The sequence below is a fragment of the Mandrillus leucophaeus genome, unplaced genomic scaffold, assembly GCF_000951045.1.
Source record: "Mandrillus leucophaeus isolate KB7577 unplaced genomic scaffold, Mleu.le_1.0 Scaffold364, whole genome shotgun sequence".
Taxonomy (NCBI): domain Eukaryota; kingdom Metazoa; phylum Chordata; class Mammalia; order Primates; family Cercopithecidae; genus Mandrillus; species Mandrillus leucophaeus.
In genome coordinates, this window is record NW_012103854.1 from 1463600 (window position 1) to 1488020 (window position 24421).

Consider the following 24421-nt stretch of genomic DNA (forward strand, 5'->3'; position numbering starts at 1 on the left):
TTAGAGTCTGCAGTGAGCTATGATCAGGCCACGGCACTCCAGCCTGGGCAACAGTTAGACCCCATCTCTAAAAATAAAATGAGTAAGAATTATAACAATAGATGGGGTTATTTTTTTAAGGAACCCTGTGATAACAATCCTATATTCAGTTAAAGGTCTTCTCTTTGTACAATGTAGCAATAGCACTAGTGTAAGAAATAAAATCTTGGGAATTTTCTTGTGTCTTAAAAAATGGAATCAGAAATAGTGTAGAATTTTGGTAATTTTTATGAAATACAGGTGGAAAATTAGCTGGATGGTGTTAATATACATAGCAGTTTCTAGGGGGAAGAGATTGTCTTATGTAGAAGTATAAAAAAATTGGAAACTCTAAAACCATAGAGATAGAATATTTTCGTATTTGTAATTCTTTTAAATACATTCTTTTTAGATTTGAAGTCACTTTGCGACTTTAAGAGGAAAATATCTGTACATATAAGATGGATTGAATTCCTCTTATAAATGTGCATGTTTGAATAAAAACTTGATGTGGGAGGATAGAAAGTTTTGGTCTGTATTCTAAAATGCTTTTAGAGATTTTTCTAGGCCCTTGCTTCTCTAATTTAGAAACTTCTTGAGCCCTGGCTCTGTGGGTGTAGTATCCCATCAGACTCTGACTCATTTGCTTACATTTTATCCTTGTCAAGCACAATTCTTGGTTAATAGTTTGCTTTGTCCTGCCAGTATCTCCATGACAGAATGGGGATGTCTTGGCTATATAAGTAGCCAAGTAAGAAACCTTCGCTAGTACCAGAAGGGTATCTTTTCCATCTCCCAGCAATTGTTGATAAGTTTAAAGATTGATGTTCTCTGTTGCATCTTTTGTTAATATGAACTAGAGCTTATTTCTCTTTGATGAACTAGTTTCTGAGCTGAGAAAGAGCAGACTCTGGACCAATGTGCCCAGCATCCCTAAAGAGTTAACCATCTCCCAAGAACCTAGTACTGTCAATGGAAATATAATGTGAGCCATACATGATTGCCATTTATGTAATTGATTTTTCCAATGGCCACATTACAAAAAGTAAAAAGAAACAGATGAAATTATTTTTATAACATTTTATTTAGCCTAATATACCAAAATATTATATGTAATGTTACCAGTTATAATCAATATAAAATTCTTGAAATTTTTACATTCTCTTCCAAGCCTTTGAAATCTGATGTATATTCTACACTTACACAATGTCTGAATTCAGACCAGCTACATATCAAGCACTCAGTTGCCACGTGTGCCTGGCAGCTCCTATACTGGGCAGTGCAGCTCTAACCAGCCTTATCCTTAAGGAACAATATCCCACATAAATCTGAAGACAATTCATTAAGCGTTGCCATCCAATGACTTTGGCATGTTGTATTTTAAAAACTGAATTATATCATGGAGTTACTCAGTGAGTGCCACAGCACACTGGTTCTAGAGTCTTTTGCAAGTATGAGTTAACAAATGTTACAGTGAAACTTCTCTCTGAGGTTATCTGTACCTTCGATTTGTAACTATCCATGCCAGGAGATGTGCCTGGGCCTGTAAATGAAATGTTTAGATTATTTGATTCATGAGTATGGGAAAGATGGCCACTCATACTCTTTAGCATCTGGTCTGGTCTCTTACCTCCAGTGCATCAGTACATTTAACTCCTGATCTATCACCTCATTGTCTACCTCTTGTCCACCATCGTCTTTACCCTATCTTTGCCTTGTTTTTGTGTGTAATGTTGTTTACTAATTTGCTCTTCCTCAGTTGCTTATTGTGACAATTTGGGAAGCAAGGCCACTGTAAAACCTCGATCAGAGAAAATATTACTTGATGTCAAATACTTAGCGGCCAGGAACAGATATGATTAGAATGTAAGAAGACCCAGGCATTGTAGAGAGACTGGGAGAGAGGATGGGCAGGGGAGGGAAGGGAGAGTAGAGTACAGTTCTCTGGAGGAAAAATAACTCAGTGCAGATGAGGGATTTCGTAGCAGAAAATTCACTGACTACTGGGGAAGTCACTGCATTCATCAAGCTCCCGGGATAGGTTGCCTTGGATTTCATAAATATATTGACTTAATCAAATACCTACATGACACAGATTGCAGAGACACAGTCCCAAGCCCTCCTCCATTCCTTTGGAAATTGATTAATGTATTTAACACTTTTTTTTTTTTTTTTTGCACTTGCTAGGTGCTAGACCTCATTTTGGATTCTGGGGATTCAGCAGTAAACAGGAGTCGAGGTTTCTCCTCCAATGGAAATCGGTTGTATATGTTGAGAGAGGAAAAGGTGTTGGAAAGCAGGATTGATAGGATGATAGGCAAGTAATACCAATGAATAAGCTGAGATTTGGACTAGTTCTTGGAAGGAAATAGAGAGTGACTGGAGTGGCCTACCCTAGGACAGTCAGGAAAGGTTCGTCAGAAGAGGTCAGATTTACACTGAGATGTGAAGGATGAGAAAGACTCAGCAGAGTGAACAGCATGTACAACCTGTGGAGGGAAAGAGTGTGCTTACACAGGAATGGGAGGAAGGCCAATCTGCTGCAGCCTGTGAGCAGCAGAAGTAGGTGAGAGATGGGTGTGGCAAGGCAGGTGGGATCCAGTTGGGTAGGGCTTGCAGGCTTTGTAAGGAGTATGAGCCTTGTTCCAAATGCCATGATAAGGCATTGTGATGTGACATAAGAGGGAGAGTGAGGTCTGATTTACATCTGTAATAGATCCCTCTGGCTGCTGGGCCGGCAGAGAGTGGAGTAGGAGGGGGTTAGAGTAGAAGGAAGGAGAGTTATGAGGCTATTGGGAGCATTCTATATGAGAATTGATGCAACTTGGAGAAGAGTGGTGGTGTTGGAGATCGAGAATGATGGATGGGTTTGAGAGTTTTGGAGACTTACAGGTACAATATGTGGCATAATAATAGAAAAAATTAAACATGACTCCTAGTTTTTTTTTTTTGTGGGTAAAGAGTTGTAGTTTAGCCGTTGATTAGAGTTGCCCATTAGTCATCCCAATGGTGACGGATGTCAAATAGCCAGTTGTGATGCAGAGACCTGCATTCAGGGGTGAGATCAGGGCCAGAGTTGTGTCAGTATAGAAGTCATATGTAAAGTTATGGGAAGTCTAGAATCACCAGGGAATATTTTGTAGGCAGAGAGGCCCTGAGAAATAACAGTTAATAGGTGAAGTAGGAGACCATAGGGTAACCAGTGAGGAGGACCAAAAGAACAGTGTCCCAGATGCCACAGGAACCAAATATTTAAGACAGGGTGGAGTAATCAGTTCTCTTGTAAGTTCTTGAAGAGTTGAGTAAGATGAGAACACAATGTTCGTTGGGTTTAGCAATGTGGAAGATACTTGAGATCTTGTTGAGCATTTTTAGAGAAGTGATTCAAAGCACAGCTGAATTACCTCCAGCATCCCCTGCAGGAAACTTTCCTGCTCTCTCTCTTTTCCACTTTACCCTGTGGGCCAGAGGCCTTTTTCTTCTTCTTCTTCTTCTTCTTCTTTTTTTTTTTTTCTTTTTTTTGAAGTTACATATTAAAAACATTTTTTTGAAATAATTGTGCATTTGCAGGAAGTTACAAAGATGATTCAGAGGGTTTTGTTAGCCTTCACTGGTTACTCCTGATGGTTGCATCTTGTGTAACTCTAGTACAGTATCAAAACCAGTCTTCTTTTTGTTTCAAAGTTTGCAGGCCCTTGTCACTCCACTACCATATTATAATCTGGTTTTCTGTTTATATTGTATTTCTTCTAGACAGAGCTCCTTGAGCAGAGTTTATCTTTTTTTTTTTTTTTTTTAGTACTTCCTAGCATGATGCCACTTCATACATGTTTGCTGAGTTAGTGACTTGAATATTCTTGAATGCTGTATTTTTGCTTACATCATCTGCTACTGTGTTCTCTTAGGCAGAAGCAAATGAAGAACCCAGGTTTCCTGTTTTCCAGTCAATCTGCTAACCTCTTCCTGCACCACCTGCCTTCTGTAGCCACTGCCTTGCCTGGGCTGAGGATATCTTTGCCCAGAATTACATCACTCCCTCTCCTCTCTGACTCTTCCTCCACCACCACCAAGCCAATTGCCAGTGATTGATTCTGAAGGCTTGCTTAGCTCCATTCCTTTCTTGGACATTTCATTTGTACCCTGTACTTTCTTGGGAGTCATATATGAAAACCTGTGGAAATCCCCTTCTTACCCATTTCAGAAACCCCATCTCTTTCCCCCACCTCTTGAGTTCTTTGGGTGAAGACATCTCTGAATTTACTTCATACAATTTACCATTTTTGAAACTTTCATTTGCTCCATTGCACATTTAAGTAGCTTAGAGACCTAGAAAGTTTGGGTTCTATTTGCCTGGTAGCAGTTGACTATGGCAACTTCAAAAGGGTTCTTTTTAGCAACTTCCCCCTTCCACCGCCCCCCCGCCCCGGTAGTTATTTTGCTACCAGGGCTGTCTGGAAGTGGTTGTTGTTTTTTTTTTCCCTTCTCTCCTACTTCTATCAGTTTGTTTTCCACTTCATTATCCTCCTGTTGCAACACCCCAATTATACTAGTTGCTGTGGAGATATTAAGTGTATTGCTAATGGAGGATTATTCCTTTAGGTGGAGGGGTAGAAGCAAGAGGAGGTTATAAATCTTGTTTTTGTGCAAATGTTTCCTAGTAACAAAAATAATGTTACTAGAGACTGTGGTATATAAATGGCTATATAGGATTTGCTTGTGCTTTTAGAAGGGATTGAATTTCTTAACTAAAGAAAATATTAACTTAAGATTCTGATCTTATTTGAGATTAATACCCTATTTTAATACTTTGCTGTTCATTCTTTAAGTCCCTTGAACATAAATTCCCCCTATAGACAGAATATTTTCTTGAAGTGATCTTTTAAAATTTATTTTTTAAAAGCTTTTTAAAACTTTACTAGAGGGAGACACATTTTTTAATATTATTCCATCTGATTTCTATTTCATGAACTCTTGCAGCTTCCCATGGCCTTTATTCTGTAATAATTAAGGTGATTCTGTGTCCTGGTTCACACTAGTCATGGTGTGTACTATTGTCCTAGTATACTTATTCATTAGTAAGTCTGTCTTTGACTCTCAAAACTGGCCAGGTTTGGATGTTAAATTATATGGTCACCCTAATTAAAGACTACATTTAATAGAAAACTGAAGGAATGAAGTATTTCATATATCTTGTTTTAATCCACATAACTTTTATACACATATGCACATACATGTGTGATTTTTCACTTTTTTCAACTAAACTTATAGAATCTTGCCCCAATGTCTTGAAACTGCAGAAAGATATATATTTTCTTGTTATTGTTGTAAGCGAGTCAAAAGAGCTTTTCTTGATAGAGCTCTGATTTCCTCATGTTATGTTTTCACTAAGATTCACTGCACTGTAATAGTACCTGACTTGGCTCCTCCTAACTGGGCGAGGGCTGTTTTTGGGTGGTCAGTGTTGTACAAATATTAGCTGTTGTGATTTGAAAAGATCATATCTCAAGTTTGATTCCCTCCTCCATATACAGTTTCACCTCATGTTCACAATAGATTTCTTCTCCTAGACTGTTCATAGTCTCATCTCTCTATTAGTAGCTCAGTTATTGATACACCCAAGGGTAGACTAACAGCCACTGGAGTGAATAGGAGAGGAAAGATATTTTAAAACTTGGACACAGTGAGGGGTAAAAAGTTTCATGTTGATATGCAATTTTGCATTTAAAAAGTATTCACATTCTTTCCCTAACACCTTCCTCTTAATATCAAGTATATTATTGTAAAAACTCTGAAAATGATACTAAAATTTTTATAATTTAATGAAAGATCCTGGAGAAATTTTTAGGCAGGTTATGCTCTAGGGTCAACAGGATCTTGAAGTGATTGTAAAGGTAAGTAAGAGTTAGTAAACTACTAGTATTGGAGGCCACCTTTCAGGGTTAATCTCTAGAAAAGAGTCCTGTTTCACTCTTCAACATGTCAGCAGAATCAAGGTTGGTGAAGGGAAGAGCTTCGTGATAGCCAAGCAAGCACCTATTTTGTGCCAGGCTGAGTGTACTGTTGTAAGCAAAACAGATGTGGTCCCTACCGTCATGGAGCCTACCACCTATTGTAGGAGATATCCAATTAAAACAAGGAAATCGGTATAAAATTACAACTTATGGACGAGGACGCAGGTTGGGAAAATAAGAAGAGAGACCCACTTTGGAGAGTGATTAGTAAAAGGCCCCTTTGAGGAAGGAATATTAAAGTTGAGAAGGTGCTGGCCATGTGTAGTTGTTAACGTAAACCAAAACTCTGTGAAGTTAGTGGTATATCAAGGTCAGACTCATTAAGTAATTTGTTCAGGGTAATCTAACCAACTATTAGCAAACATGAGACCCTTCTGGGTTCCTCCTGCAGAGTTTCCCCATCTTTTTTTCATTATTGACCCCTGAAGACACATTTTTAGACAAGTTTTTTCTAGCCACTCTTTTTCCCCTGTGAAATTTTAATGCCTTTGGAAGACTACAAACCTTTCTTTATTTTATTTATTTATTTATTTTTTAAATATACCTTTCAAGCACCAATCTTTGCCCTTGTTGAGAATGCATCATCTATTAGTAGGGCTCATTTTGAGGCAGTCAGAAATTGTTCTTGGATGTTCAGTTGGACTTTAAGTTCCTTGAGGTAGAGACCGACACTAGTTGGGAAAGCTGTAATAATAGATGCTACCTACCATGGTACTTTTTAAAAAATTTCTATTTTTTTGTGGGTGCATAGTAGGTGTATATACTTACGGCCTTTTTTTTTTTTTTTTTTTTTTTAAAGAGACAGGGTCTCACTATGTTGCCTAGGCTGGAGTACCATGATGCAATCACAGCTCACTGCAGCTCAAATTATCCTCCCACCTCAGCCTCCCAAGTAACTGAGACTACCGTGCATGCCATCATGTCCAGCTAAGCTTTTCAGTCTTTTTGTAGAGAAAGTCTTGCATTGTCGCCCAGGCTGGTCTTGAACTCCTGGGCTCAAGCAATCCTCCTGCCTTGGCCTCTCAAAATGCTGGAACTTACAGGCACGAGCCACTACACCTGACCTTTAAAAAATTTTTTAAAAAATATTCCATGAGGTTGGGAGAGGCGGAATAAAGATGTTGGAAGTAGAGTTTGAAAGTTCTTAGATGGCTTATTAGGGGTAGTCATGTAAAACATATTAGGTTGTGAAGAAAGTAGGGAATATACTTGAAATTAGGTAAGAAAGCTGTAGTCTGTATCTTCTCTGTATCTGTGTCTGTGTATTAAGGTGTGTAGTAGGCTGTTCTTGCATTGCTATAAATTAATTTATTTAATTTATTTAAAGGCTTTAATTGACTCACTATTCTGCAGACAGTACAAGAAGTGTAATGCCAACATCTGCTACTGGTGAGGGCCTCAGGAAGCTTACAATCATGGCAGAAGGTAAAGGGGAGCAGGCGTCTCATATGGCTAGAGCGGGAGCAAGAGAGAGACGGGGGAGGTGCCACACACTTTTAAAGAACCAGATTTCATGTGAACTCAGAGTGAGAACTTGTTTATTACCAAGGGGATGGTGCTGAACCAATTCATGAGGGATCCGCCAGGTTCTACCTCCAACACTGGGGATTACATTTCAACATGAGATTTGGAGGGGACAGATACCTAAACTATATCAAGATGTGTGTGAATGAGACGTTTAGATCAAATTAGTTCTAGTTGTCTGGTAGACAGTCATGGAAACTAGAGTAAGGTGTACACGACTTAGTGACCTGTCTTGTAATTCCCATGTGTGCCTCAAAGAATTTTTGAGGTGGGCTCATTCTGTCGAACAGACTTCAACATTTTAAAGGTATTACATCCTTTTATTTCATCAGCCACCACTGCCAGATAGATCTTAATTTTTTTCGACTCTTTAAATCCTGTGGTGTAATCCAAGTGATTTTTCCCCCTTTTGATATTTTTGTTTTATTTTCCTTCTTAACAAGCAAATTCCCTTTAGTAGGGGCAGGAAAATTATGAAACTACATCCAGAAAGGATGTGATATATAAAAGTTATTTCTAAATGGCTTAGTAGGAAAGGCAAAAGAAAGACAATACATGGTATTAGTTGCTACATTTCATTTCTGTTCTCTTTGCCCCATTTGCGCAAGCAGTTGAGCCCCTACTTTGAGATGGCCCTAACTTTGCCATCATCACTGAAGAAAACAAGGCCTTCAGTTTGTTTTTAAATGGTGTGCTTGAACCTTCTACTAAAATGTCATTTGTGAAACAGTCTTAGGGTTGAGTATAGACTTACTTTTTTTTTTTTTTTTTGATGAAAACTTCCTCTTTACTTTTTTATTCAAGTAATTAGTTATTCTGGCATTCTGAGAATCCTTTGATCCCTTCAACTTAAATATTGACAAAATACTTAATTTGGATCATTTGCCCTCAAAAACATTTTTACTCATTTATATGAGAACTGATTATATTCTAAAGAGAATGTGGATTGAGACTTTAAACTTATCCCTAATTTAACAAATTATTAAATGTTTATAAAGCACAAATGTTCCTAATAGTTTCTTAATGGAATTTGGAAGCAGAAGTAGTGGAAGATGTGTGGTGTCAGCTGTGAATTGCCATGGATGTGCTTGTCAACAAAGAGAAGCCAAATAAGCTGAGTGTCATGGCAACAGAGATTGGAGAAGGAACTCTGAGTCTTGGACTGCTCAGATCAACCTCCATCCTCCGGGTACTTTCACCTGAAAAGGCTCAAAGATCTCACATCCTTTCGGTTAGAACTAAGAGTAAATTTATTGTGCAACAGAATGCTATGTTATAAAGGGCATTCAGTGTGACCAACCAGGTTCCAAGAAGGCTTGGATGTCATCTTCCCTGTCCCTCAAGTCAGGAGCAAGGCAGAGCCCATTGAATTCTAGATGTAATTCACAGAAAACACCAAAAGGTTGTTTGAAATTGAGATGTTTTTATTTAAACTCACAGTATAAAACTTACACAGAATTTTGAAAATGGCAGAAAATTATTTTTGGGGACCTGGCTGTTATTTCTGCAGTCAGTTTTCTGTCTTATGGTAGAATCTTATTTGTAGATATGCTTCATGTTAACTGTAATTTATTTATTTTATTTAATTTATTTAAAGGCTTTAATTGACTCACTATTCTGCAGACAGTACAAGAGTAGTCTGCAGGTAGTAGACCACCACCTGCAGTTTTAAGAGGTGTTTCAAGAATGGTTTCAAGAGGTGATTAAAATACCTCTTTTTGCTGGGCGCGGTGGTTCACGCCTGTAATCCCAGCACTTTGGGAGGCTGAGACGGGCAGATCATGAGGTCAAGAGTTCGAGACTAGCCTGGTTAACATGGTGAAACCCAGTTTCTACTAAAACTACAAAAAAAGTTAGATGGGCATGGAGGCGGGCACCTATAGTCCCAGCTACTTGGAAGGCTAAGGCAGGAGAATCACTTGAACCTGGGAGGCGGAAGTTGCAGTGAGCTGAGATTGGGCCACTCCAGCCTGGGTGACAGAGCGAGACTCTTATCTCCAAAGAAAAAAAAATTTGCTTTTTAAAATCATCTTGCATTTGGCCAGGTTGGGTGGGCATGTAACTAAAGTGGCTAGGGGTGTTTTAAAAAAAAAAAAAAGTGTTGGATGGACATGGTGGCTCACACCTATAATCCCAGCACTTTGGGAGGCTGAGGCTGAAGGATCACGTGAGCCCAGGAATTCGAGACCAGCCTGGGCAATGTAAGGAGAGCTCGTCTGTACAAAAAATAAAAATGAAATTAGTCAGGCATGGAGGCACACACCTGTGGTCCCAGCTACTCTACTGGAGAGTCTGAGGTGGGAGGACCACCTGAGCTCAGAAGGTCAAGGCTACAGTGAGCTGTGATTGCACCACTGCTCTCCAGCCTGAGCGACAGAGCGAGACTCAGTCTCAAAAAAAAAAAAAAAAAAAAAAAAGTCTACTCTCATTAAGACTGAATTTTAGATTCTAAAATGAACCAATGAAATGACAGCCCATCTCTTCAAAGAGCTCATGTGTAAATAGGATTTAACTAGGCACAGTCAAATACAGGTGAATTGTCTTTAAGGTGCTAATTGGTGTAGCCTTTGATCTGCCTTAGTTCCTAATGGAGACTGGATCATTCGTTCTCTCTTAAACTGGGGAGAGAGTTAATACAAGCTGTGGCAGATGACTGTAGCTCTCCTAGAAAGAGGCTTGGAAGTCGTCTTCCCTGTCCCCTCAAGTCACGGGCAGGCCAGAGCCCATATACGCAAGAGCAGTTTTGCTGAGCCAGGAAGGGGAACTAATCAGGAAAAATGAGACAAGAGGCTGGGCTGAATGCCCCAGGCCAGGGAGCAGCCAGTTATAGAACTCCTTAGAGATGGAGTCTTTTGGGCCACGGGATGAGGAAGATGATGTTGTAGCATCCTGCAAGAGGCATCTGAGGCCTGGGTTAGCAGAACCTTCCTTCTCCGAGGCTCTGAGAACAGTCTGGATTTGGAATTGGAAGCAGGAAACACTCAAGAAGAGAGAGAGTGATCATGATATGTTGCAGGAGTAGTAAAGGAGCCTGTGATCTGAAAGGGAGGAAGAGGAGCGTGTGGCCATTTCGTGAAAACAGGGTTACTGAGAAGAGCATTGTGAGGTGTGCTCTGTACCTTCCTCTGTTGTGTGTGGTTTGTACCCCAACATTCTCAAAGCAATCAACTGGTCCCCAAGGGTACTTCACTGCTGTGAACCTGATGGAACTCACAAGCCAAAGAAAGTATAGGATAGGTGTCTCTCCTCGAGAAAAGGTTTCTACAAAAGAGAAACCTGGCTTGTAGTATGGTTCCTTGAGACAAGCAGCTACTGAACTCTTTAATTAGGGGCACTATTAAAGTGAATCTTGGACTACAAGTATGTTCTAAAGGGATGTCCGAAAGATGTCATTTTGGAAGTAAAGCATCTCTTAGGCATTGTTTCATCAGGGTACAATTTTGCAGATGCACATTAAGGATTTGTGCTACGCTTCCCTACATGTGCTTGTGTTGCACACTGAATGAGGGATAAGGCGTGTCCTGTCATTTGTTATATAAAGCTTCACCTTCATGAATATGTATGTTGAATAGGAAAGCTATAGGAGGCAGTGATGGAGTTACAGATCTAAATGTTATGCCACAAAATGGAATGCTGCCCTGACCACAAATGTCGTTTCATCAACATTAAGCTGCATTTAGAATGCTTTCTACTTTTAGAAGGCTTAAGTGCTTTGGAATTATAAGGCAGATTTAGATCAGTGATTGTATTTGAGCAAATTGTCATTATTCTTAAAGGACCTAACTAGGGGTGGGGAAAGCTGTTTTTCACTAATGTTTGGGTGTTGCTTTGCATCTTAAATCATGTAATTGGAGTGTTTCTTGTTTTACTTTTTGAAAACAGATTATTGTTGTCTTAGATATTACTAGAGTTTATAGCTAATTCTGAGAAGGACTTTTTTTTTGGTAAATTAATAGGTGTTTCTTAAAAAGCAGTTTCAGATTTACAGAAACAATAAGAGAAAGTACAGAGTTCCCATAAGCTATACCCCTACCCCTCAGTTTCCTACATTAGTGTAGTACACTTTGTACAATTAATGAGCTAATATGATACATTATTATTAACCAAAGTCCATAGTTTAGAGTTCACTTTTTATATCATACATTCTATGGGTTTTGAAAAATGTATAATGACATGTAGCTCTCATTGTACTACTATACAGAGTAGTCTCACTGCCCTAAAAATCTATACTTTGCCTATTTACTCCTCCCCAACACTCAACCTCTGGCAACCACTGGTTTCTTTACCGTCTCCCTAGTTTTACATTTTCTAGAATTTCATGTAGTTGGAATCATACAGTATACAGCCTTTTCAGATTGGCTTCTTTCATTTAGCAATTTACATATAATGTTTCTTCATGTCTTTGTAGTTTGAAATAGCTCATTTCTTTTTAGCACTGAATAATACTGCATTGTATGACATACCATAGTTTGTTTACTCATTCACCTATTGAAGGACCTCTTGGTTGTCTCCAGTTTTTGGCAGTTATGAATAAAGTTGCTTAAACATTTGTGTGCAGGTTTTTGTGGGGACAGAAGTTGTCAATTAATTTGAGTAAATACCAAGGAGTACTATTTCCTTGTCACATGATAAGACTCTGTTTAGTCTTACAAGAAACTGCCTTACCATCTACCACATGGGTGGATTATTTTGCATTCCCACCAGCAATGAGTGAGAGTTCCTGTTGCTCCACATCCTCATCAGCATTTGGTGGTGTTAGTATGGATTTTAGCTGTTGTGTATGGTTGTAGGTCATTGTTGTTTTAAATTGCAAATCCCTAATCACATATGATATTGAGCATCTTTTCATATAATTTTTTGTCATCTATATGTCTTCTTTGATGAGGCATCTGTTCAGATATTTTGCCCACCTTTTAATTAGGTTATCTTTCTTGTTGAGTTTTGGGAGCTCTGTTTACATTTTGAATATGTCTTTTATCAGATATGTGTTTTGCAAATACTTTCTCCTGGTCTATGACTTGTCTCTTTCTTAACAGTGTCTTTCTTAGAGTAGAAGTTTTTAATTTTAATGGAGTCCAACTTATCAATTTTTTCTTTCTTTCATGCTTTTGGTGTTACATCTAACAACCTATTGCCAAACCTAAGGTCACTTAGATTTTCTCCTATGTTTTCTTATAAATTAGTATCTAGATTGATTTTTGCACGTGTGGAAGTCCAGTTGTTTAGCACAATTTGTTGAAAAGACAATCCTGAGAAGCAGTACTTTAACATGCAGAGAAACAGACTGGTTCTCTAAGGGAATGCTTAATTTCTGCTTGAGTCCCTCGTGTTCCCTCTGTAAACCTTTCATGAAGTTTCGTAGAATAGAGAGCCATGTCTATAGGAGGGTACAGTGTGTTGCCTTTCTCCTCAGTTATGTCTGAGAGCACTCCTGTCCAGCAAAACTGACTGCAATGATGAAATGTTCCATAATTTTGCACTGTCCAGTACAGTAACCATAAGCCACATGTGGCTATTGAGTACTTGAAAGGTAGCTAGTGTGACTGAGGAACTGAATTTTAAATTTTAATAAATTTAAATTCAAACTTAAGTAGCCCCATGTACCTTGTAGCTGTTATATTGGACAGTCCAGCACTAGAAAGTTAGAACAGATTTGAGAGACTATTAAATCAGTGTCTTTATTTTTCTCCTTCAACAAGTACTTGATAATACTTACTATGTACTAGGAGATTTCTGAGTCCTGAGGGTACAGATGAACTGCAAATTGTGGTTGAGTTCACTGTGGTCCACAGAATTAAAGTGACTTTTTAAAGATCACAATTGACTTTTTAAAGATCACAATGTCAGAGTCTAGATTAAAACCAGATCTCCTAATTGTAATAAATAGTTTTTGCCCATGGTCTTTTCCCCAGAAAGCTCCTTGGCTTCTTGTTTTCTTCATATTTCCCTCTGCTCTCAATTAGAAAGTAGCTCATGAACTACATTATTCCATTGTTATTACGTATTACAATTTAGCCAAAGTACCATGAAAAACGAAGTAGAAAATGAGTGTGTGTATCCCCACTGGAAAGAACACATGTGTGATATAGTTTGGATATGTGTCCCTACCCAAATATCATGTTGAATTATAATCCCCAATGTTGGATGTGGGGCCTGAAGGGAGGTGATTAGGTCGTGGTGGTGGATTTCTCATGAATGATTTAGTGCCATCTTCTTGGTACTGTTCTCACAATAGTGAGTTCTCAGAAAATCTGGTAATTGAAAAGTGTATGGCATCTCCGCTCTCACTGTCTCCTGCTATGTGATGTGCTTGCTTTTCCTTTACCTTCTGCCATGATTGTAAGTTTCCTGAGGCTTCCTGAGAAGCCAAGCAGATGCCAGCGTAATGCTTCCCGTAAAGCCTGCAGAACTACAATTCAACCTCTTTTCTTTATAAACCACCAAGTCTCAGGTATTTCTTTATAGTAGTGCAAGAACAGACTAACACAATGTGTGGTTACCTTTCCCTTATACGTTTTTGTTTGTTTAGAAATGTGATGGAAAACTGGTATTGTTTACTATCTCTAAGCCCTTTTGAAAAGATAAGAATTATTCTTTACTTTTCCTATAGCAAGCTTTAGACTCTTTAGGGAGGTAAGGGAAAACCTCAGAGGTTCCCTTTCTGTGTGCTAAACCTCATCCTTCTATTGAAGATGCCATATTCTGAGATCAAGGGGCATCCAGGGTATCTAGCCCAGGAAGAGTGGTGTGATCACTGAAAATGACATTAGTAACATTCACTCCTTTCACTTTCCCTTCCTGTAGTACCTGAGGTGTAGCGTCTGACCTTGCGTGACTTAGAAGTCTGAGGTAAAAGCCTGTGGCTGCCCTATTTACATGGTCAGCATCACCATCCCATTTTGTGACAGCCCATTAGAGAGAGTTGGGTGGTTTCTGAGGTTCCACTGGCAGGTCCTCTGATTTCCACCTCGATGTTCATCCAAATGCGTTCATGTTCCCAGCTTCTGGGGGCTTTGCTTTATTTTCCTTTATGTTGCTCAAGATTCAGTTGCAAAACCTTCTACAAGTATACCCCCCATTTCACTTTCTTCTTCTCTTGCTCCAGTGATTGCAGTATTTTAATACTCTCTTTTATATGGACATCACCAAATAACTCCTGAATATTTAATTTCTTAGCTCCCGTTTTGTTATCGCTACATGTCATCCTCCCTCCAAGACTTAAAAGAAGACTTGAAAAAACTTTGCTTTGTGAAATAGGGGTTTATATAAATATGCTAATATGCAACTTGCTTTTTGATTGCTTGGAAGGAATGTTGGAAGCCTGCACGGTGTGGAAGTCTGTGGTGCATGCCATGCTCATGGTACACCTGGTGGAAGTCTTTGTAAGAGTTATGACAAGTGCAAATGATTCATCTTTCAAACAAGTTTCTCACAAGAGAAGCAAACTGCTAACTATGGAGGAGGCTAGAGTAAGCAACCTCTTAGAAATCTTAAGAACAAGGGCAACAAAAGATTAGGATAGAGGAAAATAAAAACTAGAGGACATGGATTGCCAATCAGATAATCCAAGTAACTACCATCCAGTCAATGAGAGACTTGGATGGCTAGAAAGCTGAAGGGCACTGCCTAACTTGGATAGGTAACATAAACTTAGCTCTAGCTAAAGTACTCAGGTATAGCCATTCTGCTCATTCTGTTAACCTACTCAGGTGTATATTCTACAGGATCCTTACAGTTTTGATAATAACACTTCTGTATATCCTGGTGAATTTTTCTGCCTCCCAGCAAATGTCCTGTCTCCCTGAGCAGAGGGCAGCTTCTCTATAATAACCCCCTCCCAAATTTGCTTCTATCTTAATTCACATTTATGAATTAAGTTTCTTGTTTTATTTTTACTTTTGGTTTCATTTCTATTTCAAAGACAGGATTTTCTTTGAGCATGAGTGGTAATCATAGTAAATATGTGCATTTTCCTTTATTTTTATCAACTATGTAATTAGGCTATATTTAACTGGAGAGGCTGACCTCTTTGCTACTTGGTGGTACATCACCACAAATGGCATCTTGCTAAAAGGAAAACTTTTAAGATTCTAGACCGAATGTCTTTATTTGCTTGCCCCACACACAGACTGACCAAAATGAAAAATGAGGTGTACCGTTTTTATCCCCAGAGCATAATGATATGAAACAATGTGCTTGTCATAAATTTTTTTTTTTTTTTTTTTTTTTTGAGATGGAGTCTCACTTTGTCGCCCAGGCTGGAGTGCAGTGGCATGATCTCGGCTCACTGCAAGCTCCGCCTCCCAAGTTCACGCCATTCTCCTGCCTCAGCCTCCCGAGGAGCTAGGACTATAGGTGCCTGCCACCACACCCAGCTAATTTTTTTTCGTATTTTTAGTAGACGGGGTTTCACCGTGTTAGCCAGGGTGGTCTCGATCTCGTGACCTTGTGATCCACCCGCCTCAGCCTCCCAAGTCATAATAATTTTTTAAAAGAGAATGTGACTATGGTAGCTATTTGGAAATGTGTTTTGGGAGTTTTCGTGTCATCTTTTCTCTTTAACTTTCTAATTATAATAGCAACTCATGTTTATTTTAGGAAATGTTATGCCTGGATAAGCAAAAGAAAAATTTAAGTCATCTAGAAATCTATTATCTGTTAGCATTTTGCATTGTCTTTCTAGTCACGTTTATGTTTACACATGCAACTTGTAAAAACAGGAGAAATAGGATCATACACATATCATTGTTTTGTACCCATGAATATATAATGAACCTCTTGTCATTCCCCACTAACTGTGATAGGAGCATTTCATTCTTCCATTGTATCTACCCACCATGTTGTTTTTAACAGTCCCTTATTATTGGACACTTGTTTCTCATTTTTTTTTTTTTTTTTTTTTTTACTGTTATCGGCAATGTCATGGTTAATATGCTCAGAGCTAAATCTTTGTTCACATTCTTAGGAGGTTTATAGAATATAAGAAATATATTTTATAATAGCCCTGGAGAACAGCTTAGTAATTTTATGTTGGTATTTTAAAGAGCCAATTTAATATGTAGAAAAATTCTATCTCACTTCTTTGAGTTTCTTTGCTCACTAGTAAGGTTAAACACTTTCTCACCTTAAATGTTAAAGTGTAAGAGTTTATTTTCTTTTATTGCAGAAGGTTTGAAGGCATTTGTTTAAAATTATTTAATTTTCACTGTTGTGATACCATATGACCTTCTTGTCATTGCTCATGACTTGAACCTTAGGAGGTTAATTGTTTGGATATAACAACTTTGTGTCATGAAAGAAAGAACAAGATTGCCAATTGTCTGAGCCATGGAAGACCTAACAGAAACTGTAGAAAGCAGTCCTTATGAGACAGAACTTTTTAATAGGTGTGTCAGCGTTTCTGGGCTTAAAAAAAAGTCCTGTTTCTTGGATATTTTAATTCAGTCTGCCTTGGGCAGAGAGAAGTACAGAGTGGCCTTTCAATGTATTTTAAATTTAACAGTCTATAATTAGAAAACACTATTTGAGCTCTTATAATAAACTTTCACTCTGAAAGCACCCATGTAAATTAGTGGGTCATTCCTCCCCACTCCTTTTCTCCCTCCCCCTCAGTCACATCTGCCATAGCCATATCCATGGACTCTGCTTCTGTAATTTTCAGAGTTCAAACTTGTGGGTCACTGTTTCATAATATTAAATGGTATTAGTGGGACTTACTCCCTCTCCTTACTCCCCTTATAAGATTACTTCAGTGACTTCCTTATCTTGAGAGGAACTGACATGTGATTCTTTAGGAACACAGCTTATCTTATAAAGTGGGAGTTAGTCAGTGAACAAATATTTATAACCCTCAATTCTGTGCCAGAAAGACAGCAGAGAATCTGACACATGTGATCCCTTCCCTCACAGAGCTTGCAGTCTGACTGGAAAGAGACAAGTAAATCTCTACAAATAATTGACCAAAGTTACAGTTAGCAAGCTGTTATGTCAGAGAAAAAGCAGAGAGTAACGTGGAGCAAGGGAAAGGAAACCAAATGCGGTCTGGGAGGGTCAAAAAAGGCTTCTCCAAGAACGCACAGGAGTTAGTTATAAATGCCATCTCTTGCTCTCTTTCCTTACAGAATGCTACATTTAGTGTACATGAATTGCAAGGGAATTAATCTATTTTCTACTCTCTTTAGCAATACTCCCTAGGTATGCAAATGAAAATACATTGCTATAGTTGATTAACCACTATAAGATTAGTACCATTTTTGTCTGAAGAAAACATTATTAAATAGCCTTAAGAACAACATACTTTGCCAGATGGAGTGAAAAAGGCTGATAAATCACTGGGACATCAGCTTAGTCACAGGACGGTGTAATAGCTGTGGAAATTCAACTTTATCATGTCTTCCATGTACAATATGGGACTATCTGAAGAAACACAGGTCGTTTTCTAGCTAAGGTTTGCACCGTATAACTAATCATTTAAAGAAAAGTTATCTACTGTCCAATTTACAGTAAAACATGGCTTAAGCATAATAGCTTTTGTAATTCATGAAAGTTCTGTGTTTAACTGTTAGTTGGAGCCTGAAATGACTATGACTAATAGGAATATTCTTCCAAGTTCTTTAATCCCCTGAGATGATTATAGCTGTTCTTTAGCCAGACAATGACTCTGAAGTCCATTAAACTTAAAAACATGCTTCTAGGGGGAGTTGCTTTTCAATGCATCAGGTTACTTAGTGTTTTTATGTGGCTATATTTTGGCCATCTCCTAATGTTGGAGAATTTGTTTCAGAGATCTGGAACTGTCTCCTCCTCAGCTCTGGTTATCAGAAGCATGGCAGAGGGAAATGGAAGTAAAAGATGGATTGGAGATTTCTGGTGCAGTTGTGAGCCGACCATCAGAGTTGTATATTTGTATCACATTGCCTTGTCTTCCTACTACAGAAATTCTAGAGAGTTATGCCTTGGGATTTATTGAGAAATGCAGTGAAAAACTATCAAGTGACATCATATGGTGGTCTTCCCTGGTCTGCAGTATTGCTCATTGCCTCTTGTTTACAGGCCATATTAAAGCTAAGTGTCAAATGCTTTCTTTTTTCTCCTGAGGAACAAAATATGGTTCCCACTTGCCTTCCTCCTAACACATATGGAGATACATGCATTTTCTGTCTCTGAGTTTGGAAAATTTCTTCCCCTGTAACTACAAAGGAGTTGAGAGGCAAATACGCAGCACAGTTTTAGTCATTTTGCAAGACTTAACTAGTATACTCTATTTTAATCATTTAACAAATACATCTAATGCTTATTGTATACCAGGTGCTCTTTCTGGTCTCTTTATTGGTATTAACTCCTTCGATTCTTTTTTTCTCCATTTATTTCTGCTTTGATCTTTATTATTTCCTTCTACTAGTTTTGGATTTGTTCTTTTTTGGTTCCTTGAAGTGTATACCATTAGGTTATTTATTTGGAGTCTTTCTATGTTTTCGATGTGGGCATATGGTGCTATAAGATTTCCTCAGTACTGCTTTTGCTATATCTGATAGGTTCTGGTATGTTGTGTTTCTGTTTTCATTTATTTCGAGAAATGTTTAAATTTCCTTCTTAATTTCTTCATTGATTTTTCAGGAGCATGTTGTTTAATTTCCATACATTTGCACGGTTTCCAAAGTTCTTCTTGTTATTGATTTTTAGTTTTATTCCCTTGGATTCAGAAAAGACACTTTGATTTGATAGTGACATTTTTGAATTTGTGGAGACTTGTTTTGTGGCCTAAGATATAGTCCATTCTGGAGAATGTTCCATGTGCTGCTGAGAAGAATGTGTATTCTATAGCTGTTGGATGAAATGTTGTGTAAATGTCTGTTATAGGTCCATTTGGTCTACAGTATAGTTTAATTCCAATTTTTTTTACTGATTTTCTGCGTGGATGATCTGTCCATTGCCAAAAGTGGGGTGAAGTCCTCTACTATTATTGTATTGCAGTCTGTCTCTCCCTTTAGATCTATTATTTGTTTTTATATAACCTTTGATCCTTTTAAGGACCTTGTTAAGTTAGTACTATTTATAGATGAGGGAACTAAGTCTCAGAGAAATTAAGTATCATGCCTGGAGCCACAATACTTAATCGTGGAGTCCTGCTAAGTGTGGAGTCGGCCTTCAGAATCCTTGTTCATAAACATCAAACTTTGCTGCCTCTGCAGTGATTCGCTACAGGGAGCAGGTAGAACAATATTCAGTCCCAGGAGATAGTGTTCCCTCTTCCACTACACCTTGTCATCAAGAGCCTCTCTCTGTGTTTACCTGCCTCTCTGATTCTACGTTAATCGTCTCACAGTAGTATTTTGCTGTTGTTATATAATTTACTTTATTCCTTTGTGAAATTATATATTCTACATATACTTTAAAATAAATCATGAACTTATAAGATACTATTTAAAATGAATGTAGTCTTAATGTAACACCATGTTAAGATGTATACAGAAAGGGATTTTAGAGTAGTAAGCTTGAATTTGTTTTGCATTCCAGTATCTACCCTTTTGCCCATTCTCCTTTTTGACAAGAGCACACATTTTCAGCTTGACTAGATGAAAAGTGCTAGGTTTGGCTGTGTAACTGAATAAAATCTATAAGCTGACCATATTAGAAATATCATTAATACCATGCCCTAAACAATTGTAATTGTCCACAGACTTGAGTTAGAGCACAAAAGCAACTATCTGCTTTAATTTCATTTGCATAGAGTGAGTGGGGATGGTAGGTGGAGTCGAGAGAGGGTAATAACTGGAGAAAGGTTCCAAGTGAAACAAGAAAAACATCCTCCAAGGATCAGGTGATCTTTCCAGAGGGATAAACATGTCCCACAGGGAGTGTAGTATACAGTATCTGAAGTGTAAACTGCTTATCCCTTTTAATAGGGTCTAGTAATGCTTACTGGAATATAGCATTTTGGGCCACTTGAAGTTTATTTCATCTGTTCACAGCATTTCAGATATTCTTTTGTTCTTCTATTTTTACAACAGTTTTACTGAGATATAATTCACATACCATAAAACTGGCCTTTTCAAATTGTACAAATCAGTAGTTTTTGGTATATTCAGAGTTGTGCAACTAACCCCACTATTTAATTCTAGAATATTTACGGCACTCCAAAAAGAAACCCTATACCCATTAGCATTCACTTTCCCTTCTCTTCGTCCCCCAGCCCTTGGCAACCACAAATCTGTCTTTATGGATTTGCCTATTCTGCACATTTCATGTAAATGGGATCATATAACATGTGGTCTTTGTGACTGGCTTCTTTCACTTAGAATAATGTTGTCAGGATTCATTCGTGCTATAGTGTGTATCACTACTTTATTCCTTTCCATTGCTCAGTAATATTATATGGGATTGCCACATTTTGTTTATCCATTTAATACTTGATGGACATTTGGGTTGTTTCCACTTTGGGGCCATTATGAATAATGCTGTTATGAATATTTGTGTACAGTTTTTGCTTGGACTGGTGTTTTCATTTTTCTTGAGTATATACCTAAGAGTGACACATTTGTTCTTGAGTTTCTTCCAAGAGTTGAGTATTTTTGATTAAGATGGGATCTCAACTAAAAATCAATTTCTGGTTGCAGATGAGTGTACATCCTGCAGTTGTTAAACATAGATTTTAATGAAATTTGTTAGGTAGTTAAAAGATATATATATATATGCACTACCAAATCATATGCATATATGCACTGTTGGGTAGTCTCAGGCTGTATTCTTTGGATATTCATATTGTGGTTCTATGAACTGGAGACCTCTGGCCAGTGGCCTATATTTTGCTTCCATCCACAGGGCAAATTTCAGCTACTTAAAAATCCGTTGAAAGGCTGTAGCAACTGTATGCATTTCAAAGCAAATCTTCTACCATTTAGTAGGTGGCAGATTATGCACAGCACATCAACCTAAGTTTCTGTGACACTTAGTTTGCCCTTTATGTACATAGTCCTTCTACTGTCCTATAAAGCCCTCTGCACTCTTTTTCCCTTCTCTATGCCTAGTTCACAATACTCTAGACATGCTTGCCTTTCTGTTCTTTTTAAACCTTCCTGGCTCATTCCTGCCTCAGGGCCTTTGGATGAGCTGCTCCCTCTGCCTGGCTTACTCTTCTTTTGCAGCTGCCCCTGCCCCATCCTCAACCCTTATTAAGTCTTAAATATCTCCTCAGAAAGGCTTCCCTGACTGCTTGCTCTACATCAACCACACCAGCCTTGCCCTGACTCTGACTTTTTTGAGCGGCATTGACTGGTCTTGTTTATCTGTGTGTTCCTGTGTTAGAACATGAACATCAGGAGGGGAGGGAATCTGCCTGCCCGCGCTACTCCAACTTTAAATAGGGGCTGGCAGGTGGCAAATATTAGTGGAATGAATGGCTGAGTAGTTGTTCTTGTCCTGAAATGTCAGTACCTATCAGAGCCAGTGTTTTCCTGGCAACTCTCCTGGAGGGTCTGTATTGGAGAGCTCTAGGAGGGTAGCATCAGAGGGCTCTTCATTTCACCTCCTCCCCCAGAAAACTAGCAAAACATAGCATCAAAGCCTCATTCTCATTTAATCTCTGACTTTTCCTTCCCCTAGAGCTGTCATCCTGTGGCCCTATAACACTCTGCTCCGAAAGGATCTGCCAGAGACTGGGAGTGTTGACTGCTGCAAGGACCAAGGTAGGAATTACTGTGCTACCATCTGGAAACAGTAGGTTTGGTAGGTTTGGTGCTTCCTGCTGCTATAGCATGAGTCTAACTTGCATCAGCTGAAGGTTGGCTGTCTATCAGTTATCCTGCAGCTTTGCTGCTATCTTCCCTTCTCTGGTTAAGACATTTCATAAATGTCTTAACTCTGAGAATTTTAATTTTATCCTCAGGACAGTCTTAAATTTCAAGCTCTTTCAGGTGAATGGATGTTTTCTCAGTCTTGGATTGCTGTTTTAAATGACAGCCAGAGAAATAGAGGTAACCCCAAAACTTCCTAACCTGTTTGCATTACTGCCAAAAGAGAGCACTCAATCAACTCTCTCAACCACGCCTTAAGAAAACAGAAAATCTTCAAAGAAATATCAGCCAGCCATGCACCTTTTAGCAACAGTACTGAAATTACTAGCAAAGTTATTCTGTTTTTTATAGTTATCTAAACCAAAATTAAAGAGCTGTGGTAGTTATACCCATTCTGTGCCCACTGAGGAGGAAGAGGTTTTGCTTGCTGTGGTTGAAGCAGTACAACTCAATTCACTGCCTAGAGTACTTTGAATTTTATTTCAAGTATAATTTTATTATTGAAAATAAAAATAGTTGCATTTTTCGATACAAAAGATTTTCTCTTTTCTTGCTATATCTCTGGGCACCTTAAGACTAGGGTTCATTTGACCCTGATGATAGCTGTTTTGGTTTTTTTTACTTTTTATCATTGCTGTTTAGTGTGGTGGTTGCCTAAAAAGATTTTTACCCTAAGATAGACACCAGGGCCGTGTAATCCCAAATTATTTAAAATAAATATTTGTGGGTAGTTAGTATTATTGAGCACAGTATTCTCTAACATTATTTGTCTTCTGTAAAGTTCACAATAATTCTAGGAATGTTGCTAAGGTTAGAATGCCTATTTTGAGCTGGTACTAGGAATGGCAGCTATTTCTAAATATTTGACACCGTTTTGATATCTTTCCCTTTGTCTGGTGGTGGTGTCTGTCTCATTGAAGCTGAGTGAAGAAAAGAATTCATTTATTCAACAAATACTTACTGAACACTTTCTGTGTGCCAGGCATTCTTTTCAGTGTTGCAAATGAGGCAGTGAACAAAACAAAATTCTTTCATGAGCTTTAAAAAATCTCTTGAATATCCTCAGTCAACAAACCAGAGCAGGGAGACACCGAGGACTTGTCTCACTCTCAGGTATTCCGGGGAAACCCCCTTCAGGATGGCAGATGGACACAGGCAGGAAAGGAGAGAGTGGAACCCTGATTTGGAAAATAAAGCAGCCTTATGTTCTAATTTAATCAATGCAGAATTTTAGAAGCGTGTTAAAATAATAAACCAAAAAAAAATGTGCTAGGTTAATATAACTTGGACTTGAAAAATAAAGGATTACTTTTTTTTTTCCTTTTCAATGTCCCACACACTTGATGTAAGGATTACTTTTTAAGTATACCATTTTCGTACATTTTGCATTCAGAGTCTGCCCAAATTCTGCCCCCACCATCCTCTCAGCCTCTGTCAATGTCTAATGCATCCTTCGAATTTCTTTATGCATAAAGAAGCAAACAGGAATATTCCTATTTGCCCCCTTCATAACATAAAAGATAGCATACTATATTTCTCTGCAATGCATGCTTTTTTTCCTTACAATATATGGAGGAGGATTTAATAAGCGAGTACTAAGACACTTTCCTCATTCTTTTTTTAAAGCAGTTACAGAATAACAGAGTCCATTTATGGATGTTCCACAGTTAAAATAGCGATCTATTGATGGACAACATTCGGGTTGTGGCCAACGTTTGCTCTTAAACAATACTACAGTAAGTAACTGTATGTAGGTTATTTTGCATGTAGGCAATATATCTATATAAACTTGTAAAGTAGAATTGCAGGTCATAAGGTATATGTGTACTTTTAATAGATATCATTAAATTGCCTCTCTGAGAGGAAAGTTTTCTTTTCTTTTTTCTTTTTTCTTTTTTTTTTTTTTTTGAGGCAGAGCCTCTCTCTGTTGCCTAGGCTGGAGTACAGTAGCACAATCTCAGCTCACTGCAATCTTTGCCTTCTGGGTTTAAGCAATTCTCCTGCCTCAGCCTCCCAAATAGCTGGGATTACAGGCACCCACCACTGCACCCAGCTAATTTTTGTATTTTTAGTAAA

The 24421-nt window shown here is 38.3% G+C and overlaps 1 protein-coding gene across 2 annotated transcripts in view; it reads left to right on the forward strand.

Annotated features, from left to right (window-relative positions):
* Positions 1–24421, forward strand: part of SGMS2 (sphingomyelin synthase 2) — an 88296-nt gene that overhangs the window by 10886 nt on the left and 52989 nt on the right. For both annotated transcript variants that reach the window (XM_011989806.1, XM_011989810.1), the window contains one exon: positions 22155–22237. The gene's annotated coding sequence lies outside the window, so the exon portion shown is untranslated. The remainder of the gene's footprint in view (positions 1–22154; positions 22238–24421) is intronic.